The 12,750-nt window shown below is 46.7% G+C and overlaps 1 long non-coding RNA gene across 1 annotated transcript; it reads right to left on the reverse strand.

Moving 5' to 3' along the window:
* Nucleotides 1-3,205: 3,205 nt before the first annotated feature.
* LOC145304096 (uncharacterized) lies at nucleotides 3,206-12,468 on the reverse strand. The gene is made up of 3 exons (XR_013873976.1): nucleotides 12,379-12,468; nucleotides 11,950-12,033; nucleotides 3,206-3,361 (listed from the first exon to the last, which is right to left on the reverse strand). It is a non-coding gene; the product is annotated as an uncharacterized LOC145304096 (long non-coding RNA).
* Between the last annotated feature and the right edge of the window lie 282 nt (nucleotides 12,469-12,750).

The following is a 12,750-nucleotide window of genomic DNA, read 5'->3' on the forward strand; positions in this document are numbered from 1 at the left end:
AAACTAAATATTAGCGAAAAATTGCCTTGTTTTGTCAATCATTTTGCCGTGACAATTAATGGGTCCATTTATGGCATTGTACCAAACACTAGATTGTTAGTAAATAAAGATCATCTAATAGAGGTGGATTGCAATTTTAACCCAACGTACATTTCTGTAAATCGAAATGTGTACGCCGTTAACACGGATAAAGGGATAAATTTGGTAACAGTAACAGAGGGGGAAATTAAATCTTATACGTTTGAAGATCTTTATGGAAAAGTAATTGATGAGCAGGCAGACCAGGGGGAAACGTCTCTAATTAGCTTAGACGTCCTTAAACTGCAGGAGCTGGCCCACAACGCTATAAAATTTAAACCCAAAGTCGAGATGACATGGGTCAAGTATTATGTAAATAAAATATCCAGGTGGGTTTCAACTAAATGGCATGAAATTTTAATGTACATGGCGGGGGGTTTAGCTGCAGCATTATCGGTCTGCTTGGTTGGGTCTATGATATATTTATGTTGCTGTGCTAAAATATTTAAGGTGAACAATACACCAGGGCAAGCAACAAATTAACAACTATTCTTTTATTCGTGGGAGGGAAATTAATCAGTCTTAAAATTTAAAATTAATGTATGGATAATAACTACACCTTTATTGGTGATGGACGGGGGGAGGAAAGCACCATACATTAAATATATTTAGATAATTATCCTTTTACTCGTGGTAAATAAGGGGAAAGCACCATAAAACACATATATATTTGTTAACATGTGGTATTTGGACGGGGGGAGGAAAGCACCACACACTAAATATATTTGAATAAATTAATATATTGTAATAAATTAATGTATGGATAATAACTACACCTTTATTGGTGATGGACGGGGGGAGGAAAGCACCATACATTAAATATATTTAGATAATTATCCTTTTACTCGTGGTAAATAAGGGGAAAGCACCATAAAACACATATATATTTGTTAACATGTGGTATCTGGACGGGGGGAGGAAAGCACCACACACTAAATATATTTGAATAAATATCCTTTTACTCGTGGGAAATAAAGGGAAAGCACCATATCCCTTTGGGTGGGAAAATAAACCATGATAAAACACATATATTATTTGTTTACTTGTTTACTTGACTATTAACATGTGTTAATATTGTATTTGTATTGTTTGATATTGTATTTTAATTTTGCTATATTGCAGCACCCTTCGGACGTGGAGCCAGCCAGAGGAGGTTTAAAACTGAGCCCCGGGACACCACCCCTCCAGCAGCTGCAGCAGCCAACCTGGTATCTAACGATACGATGCTTGCAGTGATGATTGAGGTTAGACAGCAGGTGCACGCCAAGAACACTAAGCTGGATAATTTGACCGCTGTAGCTGGGGCCAACACTGCAGCCATCAAAGATCTGCAGAAGGAAAGCTTAAGGGTGGACACCACCCTTAGGGAGCACACGGGGAAAAGAGGGATCACGTTAGACCAGTGGCAACAAGAAGTCAACGCACTCCAAAATAATGTTACCTTTTGGGGTAAAAATAGTCAGAGTCAGCTCTCTGAGAACATGGATATTATTATCCATGAACTCAAAAAGCTGGCTGAAACGGTCAATTCCCATACTGACAGCGTGACCAGGGACAACCGTATTTCCAGTGTCCAAGAGCTGGGCTACATCCTGCGACGAGAGTGCCAGGGCATCGTTCCAGCCACCACCGCCACCTTGGAGAATAAGCTGAAAAAGATCCAAAATTCAGTGACACTTGTACAATCAGCCCAAAACAGGATGAGATTGAAGCTGGACCAGTTCCAAGGTTGGACAAAAAACAGGTTGTCCATAGCTGAGATTGATGTAACAGAGGATCCACCTGTCCAAGCACAACGTAGTAACGAAGCTGAACCATCAATTTCTGCTGCTGCCAGAGCTAGGCAAACCTCGCCACCACGCCCTTCAAGTTCAACAGTAGCCAGAGCCAAGGAGATGGCTGACCGCTACCTTGTTTCCACCCGTCCATGCAGCCCCAGACCGCACACTCCACCCATGACGAGCAACAGGCTTTTGTACACCAGAGATGATTACTCTGGTGGCATGAGCAGTGATGATGAAACGCTCTATGAGCCCCCATCACCCAGGTACACACCAACTTCGCCCAAGTACACACCAACCTCTCCTTCCTACAAGCCTGGTGATTTCTCTGAATCCAGCGATGAAGATGTCAAGCCGCCAAGGACCGAGCCCCCCAGGAAGAAAAGGAAAGGGAACCCCAACGGGATCCGCACGAGATCAGCCGCTGCCAGCGAGGCCTCAACCTGCCAGGATCCAGCACCTGTACCTGCTCCAGATCAGCAACCAGATCCAGCTATCCTTGATGAAGCTGATGAAGAGAACGACAGCTGACTAGTCGACGGTATCGCCCACTTGGTGGCCTTAGTAGTTATCAACATTAGACTACGCCGCCAGCAACGTCAACACGGACACAACCGCCACGGGGGATAACGTGATTATCATTGTGACCACAAACAGTTGTGCCTCTAAGCTGCTTTGTACCAAAATTAAATAAGTGAACTAAAAGTTAAAACTATGTTCTTGCGCTGCGCTATGATGAATCTTGTAATGCTTGATAATTATGCCATTTTTTGATATGTTTAATGTATTAGTATGTAAGAATTAGTATGTAAGAGGGTCAAAGATTACCAGCGGTAATCAATGACTTAATTATTAGTGCCATGGTTAATATTAAGGAAAGATTCTGGGATTTAGGTAATTATGGGTAAAGGGAATGTGATTTACATCCCCTTCTAAGTCCGGGAGTATGTAGTATAAGTTAAAGACTAGCTTTGCTCTGATCTTAATATTAGTCTAAATAGACAGCTAAAATGGATAATGGCCAAAAGGGGTAGCTGTCAATAAAGTATAAGCTGTGGGCTTAAGTAAAACAATGCAAAGCTAGACAACTTCAGTTGGTTTTAGAATTTAGCATAGCTAGGTTCGCTCCCCTGTAGCTGTAGGTTTGAGTCCCTAGGTGTGGACACCACAGTTACATTATACCAACCCAGAATCATAAGTAATATATATATATATCCAGTTATTATTAAATCTGCTATACCATTAATAAAGTGTTGATCAACATTAAACAAGGTGACATTAGTTATTGGTAAAAGTAGCAAGTCTACTCTATAATTAAGAAAGATCTGTCTTACGTCTATACTACATTATGCTCATAACATTTCATCTATATTTAAAAAAAAAACAATAAACAAAAAAATATAAACTCAAATATAAGATTATAAATCATTGTTCTTAACAAATTGTCCAGTTGTGTTATTCAATTTTCCTCCAGTTATCTGTCGTATCAACTCTGGCAATACCTGAACAAAAAAATATGTGATAAACCATAAAACAAGGACTATTATGTTATGTAGTATTGAAGCTGTTTGAAATTATGACATTAATTCATAAGATTCAAGATAGAGAGAAAGAAACGGAAGAGAGAGAAAAGAGTGGACCCTTTAGAAAAAAAGAAAAAAAAATATGTTTCTTTTTTTTTTTGGGGGGGGGGGGGAGGAGTAGTAATTCTTTTTGTGGTGATTTCTCCAAAATAATTGAAAAAAATATTCCTTCTATCTTTAAAAATCTTCACTATAAAGGAGAACCATATAGCAGTGCAAATGTTTTTTTTTACACACATATATATGCACAAAGCCAGGTAGACATAATGTTACTTTAATATTACATACATTCTATACAATTATGAGATAAGCTATATTTGAAAGCAATTCAATAACAACTTCTGTACATTTTTTAATCATTTTGATATTTTACTAGTGCAGTATCACTATGAAATCTATTTTATCTATGCTACTTTTGTAAATACATCTGCTTGTTTTAATGACTATTACATCCATACCTTGGCAAACATGATATGCGCCATATTTGATATGTAATTAAAGTAACTTTTGTATGTATTTGAATCATTTTGGTATTTTACTCGTGCTGATTTACTATAAATTCATTTTATCTATGCTACTTTTTGTACATATTCATACTTGCTTTAATTACTATTACATCCTTACCTTAGAAAACATGAGATGTGCCATATTTAAGAGCATTTCAAATAATTGTGACTTTTGTACATATTTGAATCAGTGTGATATTTTATTCATGCTGTATTATTTATAAAATTTATCAATCTATGCTATCTAAGTACATATTTGTGCTTGATTTAATTACCATTACATCTTACCTTGGCAAACATGAGATGTGCCATATTTAAGAGCATTTCAAATAATTGTGACTTTTGTACATAATTGAATCAGTGTGATATTTTACTCGTGCTGTATTACTATCAATTTTATTTTATCTATGCTACCTATTAATGCATTTGTGCTTGTTTTAATTACTACTACATTTTACCTTGGCAAATATAAGATACGCCATATTTAAAAGCAATTCAGTAATTACAACTTTTGTATGTATTTCAATTATTATGATATTTCACTCTTGCAGTATTTACTATATAATGTATCATATTTATGCTGTATAATATACATATTTGTGCTTGATTTAATTACTATTACATCTTACCTTAGAAAACATGAGATGTGCCATATTTAAGAGCATTTCAAATAATTGTGACTTTTGTACATATTTGAATCAGTGTGATATTTTACTCATGCTGTATTATTTTATAAAATTTATCAATCTATGCTATCTAAGTACATATTTGTGCTTGATTTAATTACTATTACATCAATACCTTAGCAAACATGAGATACGCCATATTTGATACATAATTAAGGTAACTTTTGTACGTATTTGGAGCATTGTGTCATTTCTCTAGCGCGGTATTATCAATAAAATTTATTCTATCTATGCTATCTAGGTACATATTTGTGCTTGTCTGGTAAGCCGAGCGTTCTCGGCCCACGGGGTAACGAGTTCGGATTCAACGAGCCCTAGCCTTTAATTATTCTACCAAACAAACAAGCAGGATTCAATCATACAGAAATTATATATTTAAACTGAATAATATTTACAAGTTATGTTTACTATATATATACAACAGATTATAACAATGGTTAGGTTTGAAGGGGGTGTGGGGCGCTAGGGCTTAGCTCCCGACGGTAGACAGGCTGTGGGGGCAGCGGTGGTAAAAGGGGAGGCAACACCTCCCGGTTATATAAGCGCGTGAGGGACGCATGATAGTTGCATGTTTGAGTCCCCTCCCCACATTCAGGCAGGTCAGTTTGACCGCTGGGTGCGGGGTCAACAGCGGTCATGAGATAGATGGTGATATAATAGGATTAGTGCAGGGGGTTTGTTATCATAAGTCACAGCGAAGCAACTCTGTAAACGGCCTGTCCGTCTGGGTGTCGTATTACCACAACCTCCCCTTCAAGGGTTGCGTGGCTCCTGAGCCACCAGGCCTTGAACCTGGGGATACGACAGCCTATGCCTGCGCAGGACAGGCAGTTCTTGGGGCACAGCTCGATGGAGGACAGCTCGAGCTACACAGGCTCCCTGGGACACTCGTTGCTCGGTCTGACTGTGGTTGGTGATCAGCAGTGTTAGCTCCTGGTTGGCTTCTAGGCGTGGGTTGGCAACGGCCAAGCCCCGCCGCTGGAAATTTTGCCTCGTCTGCAGGATTAGTTCTGTCTCGGCTGGTAGCTGGACACGGAGGCCTAGGCAGACTCTGATGGTTCCTAAGGGTGGAATGGCGATGGCAAAGGGTGCATAGAACTCCATGGGGGCGCCTGCTTGATTCAGGTTGCTTGGTCTCCTAGCTCCTACCCGGATGGGGATGGCTGTCATCAGCAGGGGGCACATGGCTTCAGCTTCTTCTTCTGGGGCGGCCTCTTCCATCGCAGTGGCTGGCTCTTCTCCTACAGGCTCGCTGCTGGCTGGCAGGTTCTCCATGTCCGCGTCAGGGTTCCAGATGGCATCTCTGAGTGGCTCTGGAGCGGGCGGCGGCGGCGGTGGTTCCTTGGGCTGCTCCTGCAGGTTCTCCTCTACTGGGTCACGATCTTGGCCGCTAAGCTGTGGGGCGGCTGCGGCTGGCTGGTGCACTGGGAGCTGTCCTGGGTCGCTAGCTGCGGGCGCCGCCGCTCCAACTGGCAGCTCAGTGGCATCCTCGTCGCCGTCCATGTCAACTTGGATGTCTGCTGGGATCTGGTGGGCAGTCACATCTCCAGTGTATTTGCGCAGTCGGCCTACATGCGCGGTAACTTCTGAGATCCTGGCTACTGGAGAGGCAGGTTTGATGACATAATGGACTTCTGTAGCTTTCCTCACTACTTTCCAGGGGCCAGTCCATCTCTTGGTAATCTTGGCTGCCTTCCCTGGCACCAGGCGGGGGGCCAGGTACCAGACCAAGTCTCCAACCTCGTACTTGGCCGTGCCTTCGTAAGCTGCCGCACTCCTCCTGATGGCTCCCTCCTCCTTCTGCTGGATGGCATCATACACTGCATAGTAGCGCTGCAAGAGAGCTTGGACGTTGGCTGGAACTGAAGCATATTCGGTCTCTGGCAGCCGTAGTACCATGTCCACCGGAAGTTTGGCCTCTCTCCCAAAGAAGGCCAGGAACGGGGTCACGCCAGTGGATCTGCAGGCCTTGGTGTTGTATGCGAAGGCGATGGCAGGCAGGTGGGGCTCCCAGTTGTTATCGTCTCTGTCTAGGAACAGGCGCATGCCTGTGTTGAGCGTCCTATGAAACCTCTCCACTCGGTTGGACTGCGGGTTGTAGGGTGGTGGATGTGTCAGGCCAATCTCAAGCCTGGAGGCCAGTTCCTGGAATACCTGGCCGGTAAATTCCATTCCATTGTCGGAATGGATCTTCAGGGGGCATCCGAACGTGGCCAGGTGGCGGTGCAACAGGGCTTCAGCCACCGTGAGGGTGCGCTTGTTGGGGATGGCGTAGAGGCTGACAAACCGGCTGAATCCATCTTGGCAGGTGAGGATGTAGCGGTTCCCAGCTGGGGTCTCTGGCATTGGCCCCACCAGGTCGATGAATAGGACTTGCTGTGGATACCCCTGGCGGGAGGGCACGTGGATCCCCTGCTTCAGCCTCTCCTTGGTAACTTTCTGGACACACTCAGGGCAGGTTTGTACCATCAGACGGACGTCACGGGCCAGGTTGGGCCACCAGAAGTGCATGGCAACGCGGGCGATAGTTGCGTCCATCCCAAAGTGCCCAGCCATGGGGGTCCCATGGGCTAGAAAGAACGCGTCCTGCTGGAGGGCCGAAGGCAGCAGGTATCTTGTCCTCTCTCCTGTCAGAGTCTGGTCAGTGGTGGTGAGGCAGCCATGCTCGTCAAGCCCCAGGGCTGGGAAGCGGCTGGCGTACTGCTGCTCGTCTCGTTCCTTGCCACGCAGCTCAGCCTTGGTTGGGGCTTTGCCATCAGCCACCCATTGGCGGACACGGAGCAGGAGGGGGTCCTGTGTCTGGGCCTCCAATACTCTAGCTGGATCCAGTCGGGCGGCAGGAGGCCGGCTAGCTGCGGACTCCCCTAGCTGGCAAAGGTTGTGGATATACTCAGCCTGCTCTGCTAATTCTTCGGCGCTAGCCGTTGGCATGTTGGCATCTTCCCGGCGGCTGAGGGCGTCGGCGTTGGTATTCTGGGTGCCAGGCCTGTGGCAGACGGTAAAGTCTAAGGCCGCTAGCTCCTCCTGCCAGCGGGCCACCATCCCTGTGGATGTGTTCAGTGATTTCATCTGTAGCAAGGCAGAGGAATCAGTGTTGATCTGGAAGCTGCGGTAGGACAAGATGCCGTGGAATTTTCGGATCCCATACATAATGGCGGCCATCTCTCCCTTCCAGGACGGGTAGCGCGTCTCAGGGTCGGTTGTCTTGCGCCCCACGGCGGCAATCAGCCTCTCCTTGCCATCCTGACATTGACTCAGTATGGCAGAGATGGCGCGGCTGCTGAAATCTGTGGTGAGCTGGAACACCGCTGGCAAATCAAACCTGGGCGGCGCTCGGATGGGGGCCTTGCGGAACTTGTCCTTGAGTTGCAGCAGCTGGGCTTCCATCTCAGGCGTCCAGGTTAGGGCCTTGGCTGTCTTCTGTCGATTCATCTCGTAGGTGAGGTCTGCATACTCTGGGATGAACAGGCGGTAGTATCCAAAGAACCCCAGCAGCGCCAGCAAATCCTTGGGGGTGCTAGGGGCTGGCCAGTCCAAGATACGGTCAATATAGTCCTCCTGCATGGCTATCCCCTCACGGCTGAGGGTGTGGCCCAGATAATCCACCTTGGATCGGAACAGCTTTGTCTTGGCTGGCTTGAGGCGGATCCCTCCCCTGCGGTGGGCTTCCAAGACCTCTCGGAGCCTGGCCAGGTGGGCCCAGGTATCCTGGTGGAAGGTCAGGACGTCGTCAAGGTATGACTGGAGGTTGGCTGTGCCTAGTGGGTTTAGGACCCCTGCAATAAACCTGGAATAGACAGACGGTGCCGTAGCCAGGCCAAAGGGCATCCTTTTCCATTGATACAAGCCCCTGGGGGTGGTGAAGGCGGTGCAGGGCCGGCTGTCCTCGGACACACGGATGGTGTAGTATGCGGCCACCGCGTCTAAAGCACTGTAGACACGGTGCCCGCCAGCTCGTTCCACCAACTGCTGGATCCTAGGCAGGGGGTAGCTGTCCAGTTCCAGACACTTGTTGAGGGCTCTGTAGTCGACGGCCCAGCGGGTGCTCCCGTCCTTCTTCTTGATGGGCACCAGGGGGCTGCTCCAGGCGGAGTCTGACGGCTCTATAACTCCCTCCTGTAGCCAGGTGTCCAGTTGTTTCTCCAGTTCAGCCTCTTGCCGCGGGTTCAGATCCCTAAATCTCTGGCGGATCGGCTTGAGGCGCAGCTGCAACTCAACCACATCTGTGCAGCCGGGGGTAGAATTGGAGAAGACGTCCCTGTATTCTGACAACATAGTCCAGACCTCCTTCTTGAGCAAGGGGTCCTTGCGTAGGAACTCATTGTCTTCCATCTCCAGGGCCTCCCACAACTCCTGCATGTCTATAGGCTCAGCAGGTTCTTGGAACGAGTGGAGACGCGGGGGAGGCGTATCAGAGACCTCTAGAATGTCAGGTTTGACCAGCTCCCCTGCCACTGGGAGGCCAGCATCCAGCAAGAGGGGCACCTCCCCTTCATTGACCACCAGTACTCTAAACACAGTGGCAGAGCCAGGCCTGTGGGCATACAGGCCCTCTGGAATAACAAGATCCTCCCCAAACCTCTGTTCTGGGGCAGCTAGTTGGATGGCATCCTTGGTGCGATGGCCTATTAGCTCAACAGGGACCGCCATAACCCCGCGGCCAGGCAGGACCACCCGCTTGGCTGTGCGGAGCTGGGGTGGCTGGCCATCAGTTGGAGTGACAGCGCTTAGCCTATACGTGGCTGGTGCGGGGTCAGCTTTGGCTCCGGGACCCACCGGCCGCGACTTGACGGGCTCGGCTTCTGGAGGGGCTGACGTGTCGGAGCCAGGTGTGGCTCCGAGGGCGTCCGGCCACGATTTGACGGGCTCGGCGCTGGGAGAGGCCAAAGTGCTGGGTCCAGCTTTGGCTCCGTGGGCGTCCGGCCGCGACTTGACGGGCACGGCGCCGGGAGAGGCTGGGGCCTGAGAGTTGAGTGTGGCTCCGGGTACATCAGACCGCGACTTGACGGGTCTGGACTCGGGCTTGGCTGGTGGACTGGCTGGAGGTCCCAGGTAGAGGGGGCCAGGTGGACACGGCTGGCTGTTGATAAAGGTGTCGGCGGAGAAGATTGGTTCTGGAGGGCTGGCAATCTCAGGAAACGTTGTTGGCAGGCTCTCCCTCGGCACCTTGGGCACTGGGGGCAACCCCATGGCTAGCAGGTTAGCTCCCTTGTGTGCGTTGAGCTCAGCGTCCACCCAGTGTGTGCCTTTCTCAACCACACGCGGCTGCTCAGGCAGGGGGCCTGGCAGGGGCCCCTCATAACTTAGCTCTCTCTCGGCTGTCTCCCGGTCAATGGGGACGCCACGGAGTGGGATAAACTCCCCACGCACCCACAAGCAAGGTGGTTGCATGTCGAAACAGAGCCTAGTTCCGAACTCCTTGAGAAAATACCCTCCTAGGTTCAGAGGGTGTGAGAGGTTCCGGACCACAGTCACGTGGTATAGATGGAGTATAAGAGTGTGTGAGACTGCCATATATAACTCTTTTAACTTTCCTATTACCTGGAGGGGCTGGCCTTCCTCATTAGCAGTCAGGATTTGGGTGTTGTCCGGAATCAACATGCGTTGCACGCCCATCGCGTGCATGAGGTGCTCAGAAATTACAGCAGACCCTGGTACACGGTTGCCAGAATCAATCATGGCATCAACCTGTACATGCTGGGCAGGGTCAGGGGTAGGAAACCTCACCCTGACATGGCAGGGGAAGTGGAGGTCCTGCCCTTGAGACAAGGGGGCCTCTCGTTCGGCTGGGGTTGGCAGAAACTTTGGTGGTGGCCGAACCGCAGCTATGGTGGTATCGCTTACCATGGTGGCTTAGACTGTAGCTTCGAATCACTAGAGCTTATTAATTATCACTGGGTCAACAATTTTATATTTATTTTTTATCACTTGGTTGACATTTATACACACTTATGTGTTGTTATCACTAGGAGCTCTAGGTGTGATTCTGGAAGCACTGGCAGCAGGGAATGTCCGTCCTGCAAGGTTCAGAGGGGTGACGGCGGTAGGGAATGACCCGTCCTACAGCGCCGCTGGTTCGAATCCCGAAAATGGCGGCAGGGAATGGCCCGTCCTGCAGCGCCTCGGGTTCGAATCCTGGGAGGCAGCAGCAGGGAATGTCCCGTCCTGCCGTGCCTGTGGCTCAAAATCTGCTATCCGTCGCAGTGGTAGGGCTTACTTGTGTGCTGAAGCTTCGCAGCCACACATTGCCTTCTTAGGGAGACCAGCACCCAGCTGTCTGTCTCGTAGATTTGGCCTGGGTGTCCTGGGGCTTGTCCCAGCTACACTTGCCAATTTAGACTCAGTTCTGTAGCCGTCTGAGCTAAATTATCCGATTGCCGTGGCTGCGCACCTAGCGCTACTCCTACACGACACGGAAAAAGCGTCTTAACTGGCGCTTTTAGCAGGCTAAATCTGCTTGCCGTAGGCCAGAGGCCCACATATTGCATTCAAAATGATGGAAATTCGACCTAAAAAGGCCGTCTCACGGGTCAGTTGGCGGCTGATTGTCCCCTTACTTGCCAAAGGGTCCAATCAGAGGTAGAATAGGCTAGTTTCTGTAAGGCTCGATTGAAACACGCTGACACCAAGTTCTGGTAAGCCGAGCGTTCTCGGCCCACGGGGTAACGAGTTCGGATTCAACGAGCCCTAGCCTTTAATTATTCTACCAAACAAACAAGCAGGATTCAATCATACAGAAATTATATATTTAAACTGAATATTATTTACAAGTTATGTTTACTATATGTATACAACAGATTATAACAATGGTTAGGTTTGAAGGGGGTGTGGGGCGCTAGGGCTTAGCTCCCGACAGTAGACAGGCTGTGGGGGCAGCGGTGGTAAAAGGGGAGGCAACGCCTCCCGGTTATATAAGCGCGTGAGGGACGCGTGATAGTTGCATGTTTGAGTCCCCTCCCCACATTCAGGCAGGTCAGTTTGACCGCTGGGTGCGGGGTCAACAGCGGTCATGAGATAGATGGTGATATAATAGGATTAGTGCAGGGGGTTTGTTATCATAAGTCACAGCGAAGCAACTCTGTAAACGGCCTGTCCGTCTGGGTGTCGTATTACCACACTTGATTTAATTACTATTACATCTTACATTGGCAAACATGAGATACGCCATATTTAAGAGCATTTCAAATAATTGTGACTTTTGTACATATTTGAATCAGTGTGATATTTTACTCATGCTGTATTATTTATAAAATTTATCCTATCTATGCTATCTAGGTACATATTTGTGCTTGATTTAATTACTATTACATCTTACCTTGGCAAACATGAGATACGCCATATTTGATAGCATATACAAGAGTAGGATACAAACTATCAATCTCAAAATCAAGGAAAATGTCTAAAAAAATATTGCATACCTTATTAGATAAATTCAATAAATCAAAAATGATTAATTTGTATTTTAAAAATATAGATCAATTATTTACGTCTTTTTGTTTTTTTACTGCTTTTTTAAAAGGATGAAGGTACCCTCCATAAATGAGATTAAAACCTTTCATTTTTATAGAAGATTCTCTATGAATGAGAGAGTCATATCGGTCTAGCGGTTACAGAGAACCTTAGGTACAGACATCTAACCACTTTTATTTTAAGGATATGTAGAAAATAAGAAAAACTGGGACATACATACTTCGAAAGACAAATGTTTAGAGTAGCTGCGCTGCAAATGAAAATAAAAGTCAACCTTTTTGAAATTATTCCACATATCAAATTCCAAATGGTAAACAGCTGTAACTAACCAAAACAATACTAATTCAAGCTAGTAATACTAAATGTAAAAAACTATAAATTATTAATGGCATGTTTTTTCACGGAATGATTGACAATCAAATAAATATTCAAATTAATTTTCATTTAAACCTCTATTTTTAAGCAAATTTATTATAAAAATTGTATATCTATTAATAAGCTAAGGTGTCGGATTCGAATTTGGACTACATCGAGTCATATTAGAGAAGTTAAAAAAAGGTTCTTACTTCTGCTATGTCAGGAGCGTTACATTAATAATAGGAGTAAGGGTAATGCATTGTCCCTTAAACAGGCGCAACTCAAAACT

This window comes from Acartia tonsa, chromosome 13, assembly GCF_053477335.1.
Source record: "Acartia tonsa isolate MP-2025a chromosome 13, ASM5347733v1, whole genome shotgun sequence".
NCBI classification, from domain to species: Eukaryota; Metazoa; Arthropoda; class Copepoda; order Calanoida; family Acartiidae; genus Acartia; species Acartia tonsa.